The sequence below is a fragment of the Palaemon carinicauda genome, chromosome 33, assembly GCF_036898095.1.
Source record: "Palaemon carinicauda isolate YSFRI2023 chromosome 33, ASM3689809v2, whole genome shotgun sequence".
NCBI classification, from domain to species: Eukaryota; Metazoa; Arthropoda; class Malacostraca; order Decapoda; family Palaemonidae; genus Palaemon; species Palaemon carinicauda.
This window is the reverse complement of record NC_090757.1, coordinates 60,141,124-60,156,772: the sequence shown is the minus strand read 5'-3', so window position 1 is coordinate 60,156,772 and position 15,649 is coordinate 60,141,124. Positions and strand designations below refer to the sequence as shown.

Genomic DNA, 15,649 nt, shown 5'->3' with positions numbered 1-15,649 from the left:
TCCCAAATCTTTTCTTTACCACTAAGGCAAGAAAATCATGAGATGAAGGTTTTGGGTTCTCTGTGATGAAGCGAAGACAGTCGACTTCTGAACCTGTTGAGGTAGAGCTGGGTTCGTTAGAGGGACCAGCCTCAGCTTCAGTTCCGTTACTAGAGGGAACCAGTTGCTCTTGGGCCACTTGGGGGACACTAGAGCTGCCGTTCCCTTGAAGGATCTCAGCTTGTTGAGGACCTTCAGCAGGAGATTGGCTGGAGGGAACAGGTAGATCCGGTTCCATTCGTTCCAGTCGAGGGACATGGCGTCCGTTGCCTCCGGTAGAGGGTCCTCGTATGGGGCTACATATCGAGGTAGTTTCTTGTTGTCGCTCGTCGCAAAGAGGTCGATCTGCAGTTCTGGGACTTGTTCCAAGATGAAGGAGAATGAGTCTGCATCTAGGGACCATTCTGACTCTGTCGGCTTTAGCCTGGATAGAGCGTCCACTCTCACATTGCGGAACCCTTGTAAGTGAGCTGCTGATAAGTGCCATCTCTCCTTCTTCGCTAAACGAAAGATGGCTAACATCACATGGTTGATGTGGGGCGATCTCGAGCCTTGTCGGTTCAGACATCTCTCTATCACTTTGCTGTCCAAGACCAGCCTGATATGGGCTGATCTACGAGGGGAGAGTTTCTTCAGCCTCAAGAGGACTGCCATGGCCTCCAGAATGTTGATGTGGAAGGTCTTGAACAGGGATGACCAAGTCCCTTGGGCTTTCCTTTGATGGGAGTGACCTCCCCATCCTTCCGTCGAGGCATCCGTGTGGATGGTCACCGATGGGGGAGGTGGTTGCAAGGGCACGGTCCACGTTAGGCTCTTGACCTTCGACCACGTCTTGTAAGCTGAAAAACTGTGAAGTCACCTTATAAGGTACTTAAAATACGGAAGGGAAGTCTATTCATACACTTTTGAAATATTTAAATTTATTATTTATTGCAAATGTGTCAAGTGCATGACACAGGGCTCTTCCTCTTCAATAATCAGGTTCTCCTCCATACCTGGATGGGAAATACAGAAATTGCACGTTAGTGTTAAAGCCTAAGAATTAACTTAAATTATATACGTAAGAATAATATGGCAAGAAGCACTTATACATAGGAATATGCAAACCGTTACCTTACTGTAAGTAGGTCAAGACAAGAAAAACCAAGTATGACAACCATATCAAGGCTGGATAATCCTATCCTGAAATAATATAATATCCGTGTAAGTTTGCATTAAAGGAGACTCTTACAATTTTATGTTGATTTATCCAGAAAATAACAAATAGTAGCTTACCACTATGTACAATAAACCCACGAACAACCTTCAGTAGAGTTGCGAAACCACGTAGTCCATCCGAGCAAGAAGGGATTGAAGTCAATGCTTAGGAGAACGTGACTTTTCTCCACAAATCCTCCACTAAGGCGAGTCAAAGTCGAGACGATGATGAACAAATCAGTCGTAGGAAGCAGAGTACATCCAGTTGGCCACCAATTACGCCGTCCAAATTATGGAACCAAGGGAATAATTCACAAATGCCTCTTGAGGGACCCTTGATTCTTAATGAAATTATCAGAGCCTCGTCCAAGACATCCTCCAGGAGGACAGGCTCACACAGACGATGGGAGACGGGCTCAATGGCATACGGGTATGTGGTGGGTCCTACCAAGGACCGTCTGGACTGACCGGACTGGCAGAACTGCCTCGACTGCTGAGACTGCTTGGACTGCTAGTACTGACTTCTCACGCATTCACCGGTCTCGAAGTTTCCTCGCAAACAACAAAAAAAGGAGGAGTCAACAATTTGCCAATCATAACTATGGCAGCAGGAAGGACTGTAAGCTGTACCAAGTATATTTTTCTTATTTTGGTAATACTGAAATCCCATATTTACGAATCCTTCCTGCCGCTGTAGGCAAGTACATTAAAAATTTATTCATTCTGCATATCTTGAGAAGTGATCGTAGTAAGGTCCGTATCAGTTTTTGTAGATCTCTTCGAACGTTTGATGCGTATCCTCTCCAGACTCCTGACGCATCTTTCAGCTGTGCTCTTAGCACTGGGTCTGTTACTGCTGCAAACTGGAGAGAGCCCAGTACTCTTTCCTGTTGGCATCATGAGGTCCTGTCGGATTTCAGTAGTCTCTTGACAGACCCCGCAATCTCTCTCCTCTTCTTGGGAGGGATGGAGAGGCGGTGTGACTTCAATTTCCAATGGATTCCCAGCCATTGAAACTCTTGAGCTAGAGAGAGTCGAGACTTTTTGAAGTTGATCTTGAATCCCAGATGTTCCAGGAACTGGATCACTTTCTTGGATGCTTGCAGACAAGCAGTCTTGGATGCTGCCCACACCAGCCAGTCGTCCAGGTACGCTGCTACCTGAACACCTTCAAGGCGTCGATGTTTAATGACTGTGTCTGCAAGTTTCGTGAAGATCCTTGGGGCTATGTTTAGTCCAAAGGGCATGGCTCTGAAGACATACTTTTTCTTCTGTAACTTGAATCCTAGGTAGGAGGAGAGGGGGCGGCTGACTGGGAGGTACCAGTAAGCATCTACCAGGTCTATTGAGACTGCGTACGCCCCTTTTGGTAACAGGGTCCTTATGTGTTGAAGGGTTAATATCCTGAACTTGCAGTACTCGATGAACTTGTTGAGTGGCGACAAGTTCAGAATGACTCTGAGTTTGTCTGAGTCCTTCTTGGGAACACAAAACAGCCTTCCCTGGAATTTGATGGACTTTGCTTTTCTTATAACCTTTTTGCTCAAGAGTTCTAAGGTATATTCTTCCAATAAGGGGGTGGAGTGTTGGAAGAATTGAGGAAATGATGGTGGAAACTTGTTCCATTTCCATCCTAGTCCATTCTTGATTAGGCTGTGGGCCCAAGGATCGAAGGTCCAACGATCCTAGAAGTGTTGGAGTCTCCCTCCTACCTGAAGCATCTTATTGCTTAGGTTGTCTGGAGGGTTTGCCACTCTGACCGCGTCCTCCCCTTCCTCGGTAGGGATGTCTTGAGTAGCCCCGTCGGGAACCTCTTCCTTTCGGACGAAAGGTAGTGGGGTGCCTCTCAAACTCTGGGTTGAACGCTGGTGACTGGGCAACCAGCTGTTGAGGTACCATTTGGAATGTGGTTTGTGGTTGAACAACCACTTGGGGCACTGCGGTCATGGTGACTAGGATGCCGCTGGGCAGGCCGAGATGGTAGTCTTGGCTTCTTCGACTTACATTTAGGTTGGAGACCCGCATCCGGGGGAAGACTTCCTTTTTGAAGACATGCCCCATATCTGGAGAAGGTTCCTATTCTCTGTGGCGGCTTTCTCGACTACCTCTTTGACCGTTTCACTTGGGAAGAGGTCTTTACCCCAGATGTTGGAAGAAATCAGCTTCCTGGGTTTGTGTTTTACTGACGCCGCAGCACACACAAACTCTCTACAGGCTCTCCTAGCCTTCATGAAGCCGTACAGGTCCTTCACTAAGATGGCCATATGCATTTTGGTCAAGACCATGAGCATATCTGGGGTGCTTTTGTGGCCTGCACACATTTCGATGCATTTCTGTAGGGACAGAGAGGCAACAAGCCTTTCCTTCGTCTCTTGCTCCCTGCGCAAGAGAAAGTCTGACAGCTTAGGGAGATTCTCGCTGAACTGCCGTCCCGCGATATCTGCATCTAGCTTCCCTACTGAGAAGGTTAGGTGGACTTCCTTCCATTCCTTCTCGTCCATAGGCAGGGCTAACGACAGAGGCCTACACTCCTCTAGTGCAGGGCATGGTTTGCCTGCTTCCAATGCCTTGGCAACAGCCTGGAATGCCTTCAACGTAAAGGGGAAGGCTCTTGAAGCAGGAGCAAGAAAGGTACGATGTTTCTTGCTCAATGCGGACACTTTCGAGTTAGTATAACCCACCTTTTTCAGGCTGCTTGACAAGAGAGCCTATGCCTTATCATGGTCGAAAACCATGACCTCCTTCGGTTCTGTCTCCTCCTTTGATGCTGGCTCATGCTTCAGTCGGATGAAGCAGTCTGGGTAAGCATTGAAGCTCGGCCAGAACTGGATATCATCTAGGGGGACGGCTCCCATCTTCTCTGAGATGTAGAGCTTGCTGTTGGTAATCGGCATATACTCCGCGTACCTCCAGGGATTAGTCTCGGAGCAGGATGGCAGGCCTTGAACTCTGGGTCGCTTGAATGACCCTCAGGAGGCGGTGATGCGTGCTTCACGGAGCTCTTTTTCAAGCTTCGCTTCCCTTGCTTCGCATTCTTTGCGAATACTCTCCATAAGCGTAGTGATATGAGCCAAAACTGCTTGGCTCATGGCGTCTAATGGAGGGTTAGGAGCTGAAGACGTAGATGGTGTCGGCTCTAGTGCCGGCACAGGTGGAAGGGACTCGCCCACTTCCGAAGACTCGATCTCTTCTTCTCCTTCGGGAGGTAGAGTAGACTCCTCCTCGGGATCGTCCCTCAGGAGATCCTTCTCAGTGTCCGTAGACACTTCAGACATCCTTTCCTCATAGTGGATGTCCATGCCTTGCAAGGCCTCACTGACGTCCGTCTCAATAGCAATCTGGACGCAGGGAGGTCCAGGTCGTGTTTGGGGCACGACAGCTTCACTTACGGCCTTAGGGAACAGCAAGCTACGTATCCTGTCGTTGGGCAGGTACGGTCCCGGAGAGTTCTTTTGGAACCCGCGTAGCCACTCGCGCAGCTTTTCTCGTGCTGCATCCCTCGACTCCGTTGACTTGGGATCGTTGAAGGCTTCGACCACCATGGCCGAGCAGACGTTGCAGTTCTGGGGGTCCCAGTACCGTAAGGTGTCAGTGATGATGGTGCAGGCGGCATGAGTCCTGTACATCTTGTGACCACAAAAGTTCCTACTCATGTGGTTACAGTAGATTACCTCGCACTTCATTTTGGGCTCCTCTTGTAAAGAAAGGAAATATAAATGAGTATGCGGTTGTTTAGCACACTTGGTAAACAGGTTAAATGCAATATATGGTAACTTAACTATTATTGCTTATGATAGTAAGCTAGAAAAGAAATAGGAAAGACACATACCTGTGTCTCCTATCCAGCCAATTGCTGTGACCTCCCCCAATATTAATATTAGGATTTCCTTATTAAGGGAACTCAATAGAGAAGGGTTCTAACCTCTAGGGACAAAATTAGTGTATACTAACACTAGCCCTTCCATAGAAGGTATTAATATTGTGGGGTAAGTTATAAACTGATGATTTTATCAGTGTATTGAAGGAATACTTCACTTCAATATAAATCGGTCTCAACAGTAGACTGTGAAAGGACACACAGGGTATGTTGGAAATATAAACTACTGTATAATATATACTATAGTTTTCTGTCTGCAGTATATCTATACTGCAAATATACTGTATGATCATATACTGTAGTTCAGCCGGCGTGTTGCCGGCTAGGCTAGCACCTGGCGGCACCGGTCCAGCCAGCATGCTGCCGGCTGGGTTAGTACCTGACGGCACCGGTCCAGCCGGCAACATGTACCTGACGGCACTAGCCGACAGAAAGAGAGTAAGCATGGAGTGAAGGGCTGCCTTATTAATGTAGCTCTGTACAATAAGTAAGGGTGTAGGTATATTAATCCTACTGCTTCTTCCAGAAAGAGGGTTCAAATGGAAGGGGAGAATGAATCATTCAAGCTTCCACCCAGCCATAAGATCTGATGCTGGTCGCTGCCGGTTTCAGGGATGTGGATGGCAGACCAAGGGAGGGCTGAAGAACACTCTAAAGCAAAAGTGTTGCTATCAAACTGGTCTTTCAATAATGAATACTTACTATAAACATAAAGAGAGTCATAAGTGGACATGGTACAGATGGAATTCTGAGTTGAACAATTATACTGACAGGTCAGTGATAGACTTAGCATTGACTGATAATCAAAATTTATTTAAAGACGTAGAGAGTATTCCTTCTGTATCGTGTAACTCGGATCACAGACAAGTACTTGTGACATTAAAGCTAAGGAAGCCAAAAGTTAGAAGAGCCCAGGCTGTAACAAGATTTTTAATTGAAAACTTGAAGCAAGAGGAATACATAGGTAATTATAAATAAGTAATTGATACTGCTAAAGATGACTGGGAGGATACATCATCATCATCTCCTCCTATGCCTTCTGACGCAAAGGGCCTCGGTTAGATTTTGCCAGTCGTCTCTAAAAAAGACAATTGAAAAGACTTGGGAGTGGGACAAAGAGAAATATGTGGCTTTCATTAACCTTGAGAAAGCTTTTGACCGATTATAAGAGGGAATTATTGGATGTACTAAAAGATGATTATTACAATATACCCCTTAAACTAAAAAGAGCAATACATGGTACATACCAGAACACAAGATGCCGAGTGATGACTCAGGGATTTGGACATGATTAGTTCTCGGTTAAATCTGGTGTAAGACAGGGAAGTGTATTGTCCCCGCTGTTATTTATAATATACATGGATAAGTGCATGCGTGTAATACATGAACAAGATGGGAGAAAAATTACTCTAGCTTGCGCAGATGATAAATCTGTAATAGCTGATACCCTAGAAGACCTTCAGACATCATTGATAAAACAGAATGATGTTCTAACAGCAAAAGGAATGAAAATCAATAAGAAGAAAACTGAAGTAATGGTAGTGTCAATAACAACAGCTGAAATTGATATATCTCTGGAAGACCATACATTGAAACAATGCAGAGTTTAAATAACCTGGAGTAAGGTTTAGTGAAGCAAATGTATCGAAAATTGAAATAGACCACCGAATAACGAATTTCAATAATAACTTGAGAATGCTATACCCACTTTGGAAAGACCATGACATACCTAGAAGAGTAAAAATGCTTATATATACATCAATATTGAGACCAACTGTAATGTATGGCCATGAATCATGGGCCCTCACTAGTAGAACCAAAAGCAAATTACAAGCAGCAGAAATGAGGGTTTTACGTTCGATTAAGGGAGTCACTTGGCCTAATAGATTGAGGAATGATGACATCAGAAATGTACTGGGTATTGAGAGTATATTAGATTTAATAGAAAGGGCCGAGCTACGTTAGTATGGACATATTAAAAGAATGGTAGATCACAGAACCCCCAAATAATTTCTAGAAAAGGTACCAGATGGTAGAAGCCCTGTAGGGAAACCAAGAATTAGATGGAGGGACAACATTAAGATGGCAATTGAGAAACGAGGATCATCTGTTCAAGAGATTGAAGAACACCAAGTGTATATGGACTGCGTGGATTAGAGAAGATTCTGCAAACTAGGGCATGACGACTGACAATCTTTTGGCTTACCTGGCGTCTGGTGAGGAAGGTGAGAATATATTTACATATGTATATATATATATATATATATATATATATATATATATATATATATATATAATGTATGTATATATATACTGTACTTATGTAAGGTTTTTATAAAAAAAATCCACATTATCTGGTCTCACTCGTTGCCGAATGTTACTTCAAATACCTGCTGAGTCAGTAGGATTGTCTGGCTCTCCCTGGTCCTAGCTTGGATGGAAAGGGGCCTTGGACGCTAATCATATGTACTTATGGCCAGTCTCTAGGGCATTGTCACTGTCCATTCCCTCTGCCCTTCATGAGCGGCCTTTAGACTCTGCCATCGTTACTGATATTCACTGAACCTGACTAGAAACAAATTTTGCTGTTGTTCTTATAATCACATTTCAATTTCGGCAGGCGAATAAAGATTGTTGATGGTTAACATCCAGAGATTTTGAAAAGATGGATCTTAGATCTCATCTCATTAGGTTATGGGAATTAAATATTTATTTGTGAATTGTTGTCTCATTTATAAGCATCACTGGTAAATATTTTTTTCCGCTGTTTATATTTTTTTTTCAGAAATAATTTTATTTTATATACGTAAATCAATATGATAAGTTATTATAGACCCTTATGATTATTAATTAATAATAAGTTATTAAGCTATTATAAATAATGTAATCATAGTCAGTGGAAATTTTCTTTGAGAACTCTTCAAAAACTCTCTCCGGTTTTTAATTCACTCTTGAGCAATGCAATTTTGAATTCTCTCTCTCTCTCTCTCTCTCTCTCTCTCTCTCTCTCTCTCTCTCTCTTGTTTCAGCGTTCAAAATCAAGTATTTTACGGCTTTAGCGAATCTATTTAGAGCATCATTTGGTGATAACTTCCTTTTACCGTTAAGGAAATTAACTAGGACGCCTTATCGGGGTCTGTGCGCTGCTGGAGAAAATTTCTTTCTGAGCGATCTACAAATTTCAGTAAAAGAGAAAAGTTTGAACATTGCCAGATTATTTGAGGTTCCTTTCATCAGCCCCCTCCCCCAACCTCTCTCCCTTACTCTCTTTCTCCTCGCTCTCGTTGTTTCCTTTTCTTCTTTCGTTTATAGGCCCAGTTGCTGGTAGGGTTACCAATTTATCCTTTGGGACCGTTAAAGTTATTGTTTAATTTCACATTTCTTTGAAAGGGCAGTTATTAACCAACTAGCTGTTTTTTTTTAATGGTTTATCATAAAATTTTTCTAATTAGCTTGTAATATTGAATGAAAGAACATATAATTACTCTTTATTTGTGACCTGCTATGGATTTGTCTTATACGATTATATTTCTAGATTAATATTTTTATGAGCTGAGGTGCCATGTTCCGTGAATATAGAACTTGTATTTTTTTTTTCTCCTTATCTTATTATTTTGCTTTTAGTGTATGGTATAATTAGGTTAATGTTTTTTTTTTTTTTTTTTTTCAACCACTATATCCCTTCAGACATATATGGTTTAACGTCATTGTAAAACAATTCTGGATCATTAGTTCTTCAATATTTTATCGCTTGGAATGTTCGTGTGTTTGTATTAGACATGTATTGCTTTAACTGTGCTATCATGAACAGTTTTTTGTCTACTACTACTACTACTACTACTACTACTACTACTACTACTACTACTACTACTACTACTACTACTTATGTTGTTGCGAGGGTAAAGATGAAATTCAATTTCGCTTTCAAAATGCTCTTAATTTATTGTTTTCTTTCCGAATAATTTTCTAAATATACTGTGAACCTTTTGATTCTTATAATTGGTCTTATTATCTTACAAAGATATAAATGACAGTAAAAAAAAAAAAAAGGTCTGCATTCTTCAGATTTATAGGAAATCATAACCCTCCGGCCCTAAATGAGTTACTTTCAAATACTAATAAATCATTTGGAAAAGTTCCAAGTCGTGACCAGAAGATTCAGTGTAACTAACATAACCACACAGACATATGTTCACACACACACACTATATATATATATATATATATATATATATATATATATATATATATATATATATATATATATATGTATGTATATATATATATGTATATATGTATATATATACATATATACATATATATATATATATATACTGTATGTATATATATATATATATATATATATATATACTGTATGTATGTATATATATATATATATATATATATATATATATACTGTATATATATAAGTGTGTAATTTATATATATGTGTGTATTCAGCAACAATAAATGCAGCCATTCTAGTCCACTGCTGAACAAAGGCCTCAGACGTGTTCATATTTTTCACTACGCTGGCCAGACCGGATTGGTAATGGTGGGAGATTATAGTCCGATCGCTCAAAGCAAACCAACTTACGGTGGGTGGCCCTGACATGTTAATGTATCCCTACTTAGAAAGGGATATATATATATATATATATATATATATATATATGTCACTGTATATATATATATATATATATATATATACTGTGACATATATATATATATACTTACTATATATATATATATATATATATATATATATATATATATATATATATATATGTATATATATATACATGTACATATATATATATATATATATATATATATATATATATACTATATATACTGTGACATATATATATATATATACTTACTATATATATATATATATATATATATATATATATATATATATATATATATATCCTTATCATCATCATCTCCTACGCCTCTTGACGCAAAGGGCGTCGGTTAAATTTCGCCTCTCGTCTCTATCGTATTCTTCCTAATTTATCATCTAGTTCACGCCTCCCAGTCCTCAGCCATGTAGGCATGGGACTTCCAACTCTTCTAGGGCTTTGTGGAGCCCAGCTAAACGTTTGGTAAACTTTTCTCTCTTGGGGAGGGTGAAGAGCATGCCCAAACCATCTCCGTCTACCCCTCATCATGACCTCATCCACATATGACACTCAAGTAATCTCTCTTATAGTTTCATTTCTAATCCTGTCCTGCCATTTAACTCCCAATATCCCTCTGAGGGCTTTGTTCTCAAATCTACTAAATCTAAAGATCCTGTATTGGAGATCATAGTTCCTAGATACTTAAATGATTCTACCTCATTAATCCTTTCTGTTTCGCCAGGTCACCAAAACACGCTGTTGCATCACGTCTTTATTTGATGAGGATTCATCCTAAAATACATAGATTTGTTTCAACCAATGCATCAATGTTCAATCCCAAAATTCTACCCTTATATAGAATCATATAAAATTTTACACATGTTCAGTGATAATATCATTGTTCAAAATATTAATAGCTAGCAATAAGTTCAATTCCATTATTCAAATATAGATATACCCTTAGCATCACAAGAGAATGAATACAATTTAGCACTTACATCATTTACGACATTGGCGGCCTGGGAATTCATAAAACCCAACCAATTAACCTGTTCTTGAATGTCGCTTCCGTCCTTTTATTCAACTGCAAATATTTACAAAACTTGAAATACTACAGATACGTAGTAACCAATTAATAATATGACATAGCACACACCCAATGCACAAATAGTAAAAAATAACAGTACATCATTTAAACATCATAACACCAATTACCGAGTTACACCAACACGCCCCCCTAGTGCAAATTTTAGTAACAAGACAATTTTATTGGACACCCGTTGAATTCCCACAATTTATGCATACATTTTTGTGATAACTCGTAACCACTTAGACAATGAGTACAATCGTACTGAAAAGTATTCATAGCCAATATAAATAATTGTACACATTAGGTTACACTAACCACTAAACCAACTAATACCCACCTCATATCAGGAGCAACTGATCACGTGACCATCGCCACCACCACAAACCTCAACCAGTATGTCCGAAGTCAGCCACCGTTCTGGCCACTTTCACCAGTAGTCTCTAACGTGCATGCCGAAACAAATGAATTTTAACATGCACCAACTATGTTAATCAAACATAGTCAATTGTTAATATCTATCATTATAGAATTATATGATACACTCCACCACCAACAAAAGTAAATCTCTGACCATCATATGGATGTCAAGTCAAATCAGCTATTTTTTTTATTTAAATAACCACACAAATGAATACTCATTTTAAACTATGGTAGTTAGAGACATTCCTCGATGGCCAAAATTACTACAATTCTATGAGCTGAACGTTTTACAATTACATCCCTTGTATATATCACCAAACTTCGTTGGGTTGTACCTCAGAGTGACATTTCTAACTTCCCCATCTTTACCCTTATCTGCCAACAAGACTTCTGCTAACTTCCAATTACCCCGCACCACATTGCTATGCTAAAACAATACAAGATCATCTACTTGCAAGTTACACTTGTCTACATGCCTCCATGAAATCTAAATCTTGATTCATGACTAGGGAAGCATTAAAATTCTCCTTACAGGACTGCATTTTGTGTATGCCCAAGCAAAAGATCATTTGGGCAAAGATGTCTTCCTAGTTCAGGATCGCAGCCAGGTTTTATACCAATGGGTCTTTCATTTAGTAGATTTGCAATTTCATAAAGGGTGGTTTGTAATTAACTGAAAGTTAAAATGTTATCACCAATAGCTATGGTCAAACTTCTTTTGCCAGATTTGATAAGACTCCCACTGACCCCATTTTGCCAAGGTGCATCAGCAGAAGCATTGAAACATTTAAAAATCTCTGTTGCATTCCTTAGTTCTTTCTCAGTTGTAGTTAACTGGGTACACATGTCAGAACATGTTTCTTTTAGACATCCTCGGAGTGATACAAATCTACGGAGCCCATCGAGGAAATCTTTTGCCCTATAACCCTCAATTAGATCTAAATTTACTGCACGGGTTGATAAACAATTAAAGATTACCCCATAGGCTTTACCTTTAGTTCTACCCTTAACCGTATCCCTGATAAAGAAAGGTCCTTATTAATCAAGAGCAGTATAAGCAAACAGTGGCTGGGGTTTTAAACGCTCTGGAGGTAGTTGTCCCATGACTTGCCCTGCTATTTCCTTTGTCAACTTCCTACAGATGACGCATTTAAATTTTACGGACTTAATCATGTTCCAAATTCTCGAGACCCAAAACTTAGATTGAATTTTCGCAAGGGTGTTTTTCACTCCAAATGACATTGACGATGCATGGTTTTTACATATAATTTGATAAATTCATGATCTGGAGAGAGTAATACAAACCCATCCTGATCTTAATTGTTCTTTAACCACCTAGGAATGCGTTGGGCTACCAAAATCAAACCATCCTTATTTACACTAGGGCCAAGTCTGCGATATCTGGACTCCCAATCTTTACCAAGTCTGGATTGAATTTCTCTCACCCACAACATCTCAACATTTCATCTATATTAGGAGTTTGAAATATTCCCTTGAATGATTTCAAATTGAAAGCCTGGAGGACTCTACTAGTGACTCTGAGCAACTTTTCACTACTTTCAAATCTTGATATTTGAAACACTAAAGACAGTTCTACAGTATTCATGGTAAAACTAGTGTGCAAAACAAAAACACCCACCTTGTCAGGCAAATCACCGATATGATCCTTCCTTATTGGCCACTTACTGATTGGGAGAGAGAGGAACGCCGCCCCCATTTGCCATATAGATTCTGGACACAAATCGATCGGCTTAGCAGGTTTGGTAGTTAAGTCTACTGGGTTGTTATCACGTGAAGCCCACGACCATTCTCCCACATCGGTCTTACTTGGAATTTCAGCCATTTTTGTGGCAGTAAAGGTACCAAAGCCATAGCTTTCTTTCAGAATTTGGGCACGAACTATTGCAGAATCAACAATGTGCATCACCGATTCAAATTGAAAGCTCATTTCCTTCACTATAGTTTCTCTCATTCTAGCTGCCACTAAGGCCCCACATGGTTCAATCCGGGGGACGGATAACTGTTTGATTGGTGCAAGCCTATATTTGGCCATATTAACCGGGAACAAAATCCTCCATCAGACAATTCCCACCGAACATAAGCACTTGCTCCATATGCCAAACTAGATCCATCAGAGAAAATCACCAGCATTGGTTCACCGATGGCACCTACTTTGACACACCTAGAGAAGCTGAGGGACTGAAGCTCAAATAACATCTGGAAATAACTTAACCACTCATTCCTAATATCTGTCGACACTGTTCTGTCCCAATCATAATAGCTAACTTTTCCTTCAATCACTCTGTCATGGAAATTAGCTGTCTCATCATCAATTTAGCTCTTAAAGTTACCGGACAAACTAGTTCCAATGGATCATACTGAGATACGAATTGACTTAACAACATTCTTCTAGTTAAATACCGCGGCACATTAACAATGAGATCATCTGGCGCTAAGTTAGGTTCAATATGAATTTTCCTATGCTTTGGAGAAAAATTGATTTCAACTTCATAGACCAACCGGTCTCTATGAGGATCCCACACAATTCATAAAACCTTTTCCTTTTCTCTTTTAGTCACATTAACATTGGGATTTTCAAGATTTTCTTTGCCAGATAGAATCCAATGCTTTATTTTAAACCCTCCACGTCCTATAATGCTTTCAATTTGTTTCATCAGTTCGTTTGCAGTCTCTATGCTGTCACAGCTTCCCAATATGTCATCAACTTAGCTATTATTCAAAATAACCTGTGTTGCTACTGGGTAGTCATCCTTACTCATCTCTGCAGTTAATTTCAAAGCAAGCATAGCAATAGTTCCACTGGGTTTGTTCCCAAATAGGACACAAGTCAACATATAAGGATCTGGCTTAACATCAACCTTGAAATCACGCCAAATAAACCTATGACAATGTTGGTCAAGTAGGGACAGAGATATAGTGTTATACATTTTGGCTAAATCACATACAAATGCTACTTCGTTTTCTCAGAACCTTAGTAAAACACCCAAAAGTGAGTTTAGCATGTCAGGACCCTTGGCCCACATTTCATTCAGAGAAAAATTCATATACCTAGCCAAAGAATTAAACACTATCCGAAGGGGAGTAGAGCTAGAGTCAGACTTTAGAACTTCAATATGGGGTATGTAGAATATAGGTCCCTTATAACTATATAACTCATCTTTGGATAGCTTCCTGGCTACCCCCCGTGCAATCATGTCATGAATTTCCTTCTGATAGGACCTACATTAATCTAGTCTTAACTTGGTCAACCTTTTTTCTGTGGCTATTAGCCTAGCTGTGGCAAGGGACACATTATTAGGTAAAAGATTAGGATTTCTAACCCAGGGGAAAGCGACACTCCATCTATTCTCGGCTGAATTAAAAGATAAACCATCTGATATTTGAGCAAATTCTCTTTCTTCTTTAAGGGTACAATTGCTTTGGGTACAATTACCGCATTTACAACCAGAACACTTATGTTGACAGGAATTACCCAGGCTCTCAATACTTAAGTAATTATATCCAACACGTCTTTAATGGTTTTCCTGGGAACTGAAGTAATCTCATTGACGTCTGTAATATCTATCTGATTGATTGTTACACTGACATTGGATTGATAATAGCGTGAAGTAAGTTATTATGGGTAAAATTCTCTAACAACATAGCCAAATTGGTTCAACATGAGTTGAAGATTACCATTCGTCTCACTTACTTGAGGCATAAGGACACAGTAATCAATTCCTATTAATAAATGTATTACTCCAAGTGGTCTTGAAATGGGACGACCGTTTAAACCTGGGAACAAACCACTAATGACATTCTTGTCAACTTTCTCAACAGGAGTAGGTATTTTATCTATCCCACAGACAATAATTTTCCATTTCACTCCATACATGGGCACCACAGGAACTGTATACTCTTTAGAAGATACTGTCTCAGTTTTATTACCAACTTTGGTTATGGTTATGAGTACGTCTCTTCCATTAAGTCCTAATTCTTTGTCCTTTTGATGAGTGATTAGTGACACATTGCTCCCGCTATCCCATGGCACATTAATCTCTTTTTGTCAATACCTTAGGCCTCTCACCATTAATAAATGATCAACTCTAGACACCAAATTGCTAGTTCCATTCACCATTACATCACAAGAACTGACACCAGACAAGTTACAAATCTTAGAAAAAGGGCCCAAGTTAACACACTTATAACATGCATTGTTTCTCTTGAGTTGAGAAAACTTATCATAATTGCTCAAACTCTTGGAGGCATAGCAATTATAAATGGAATAACCTTCTACCCTATTATACCAACACCATTTAAGAGGACACTTAACATCAGGATTATTTGACAATTGGGCTGATAACCTTGACACTGTGGTTATTATTATTATTAATGATA

General features: G+C 39.8%; 1 long non-coding RNA gene across 1 annotated transcript; it reads right to left on the bottom strand.

Annotated features, from left to right (window-relative positions):
• Positions 1–886: 886 nt before the first annotated feature.
• Positions 887–1,855, bottom strand: LOC137626331 (uncharacterized). The gene is made up of 3 exons (XR_011041009.1): positions 1,315–1,855; positions 1,153–1,221; positions 887–1,034 (listed from the first exon to the last, which is right to left on the bottom strand). It is a non-coding gene; the product is annotated as an uncharacterized lncRNA (long non-coding RNA).
• Positions 1,856–15,649: the final 13,794 nt, after the last annotated feature.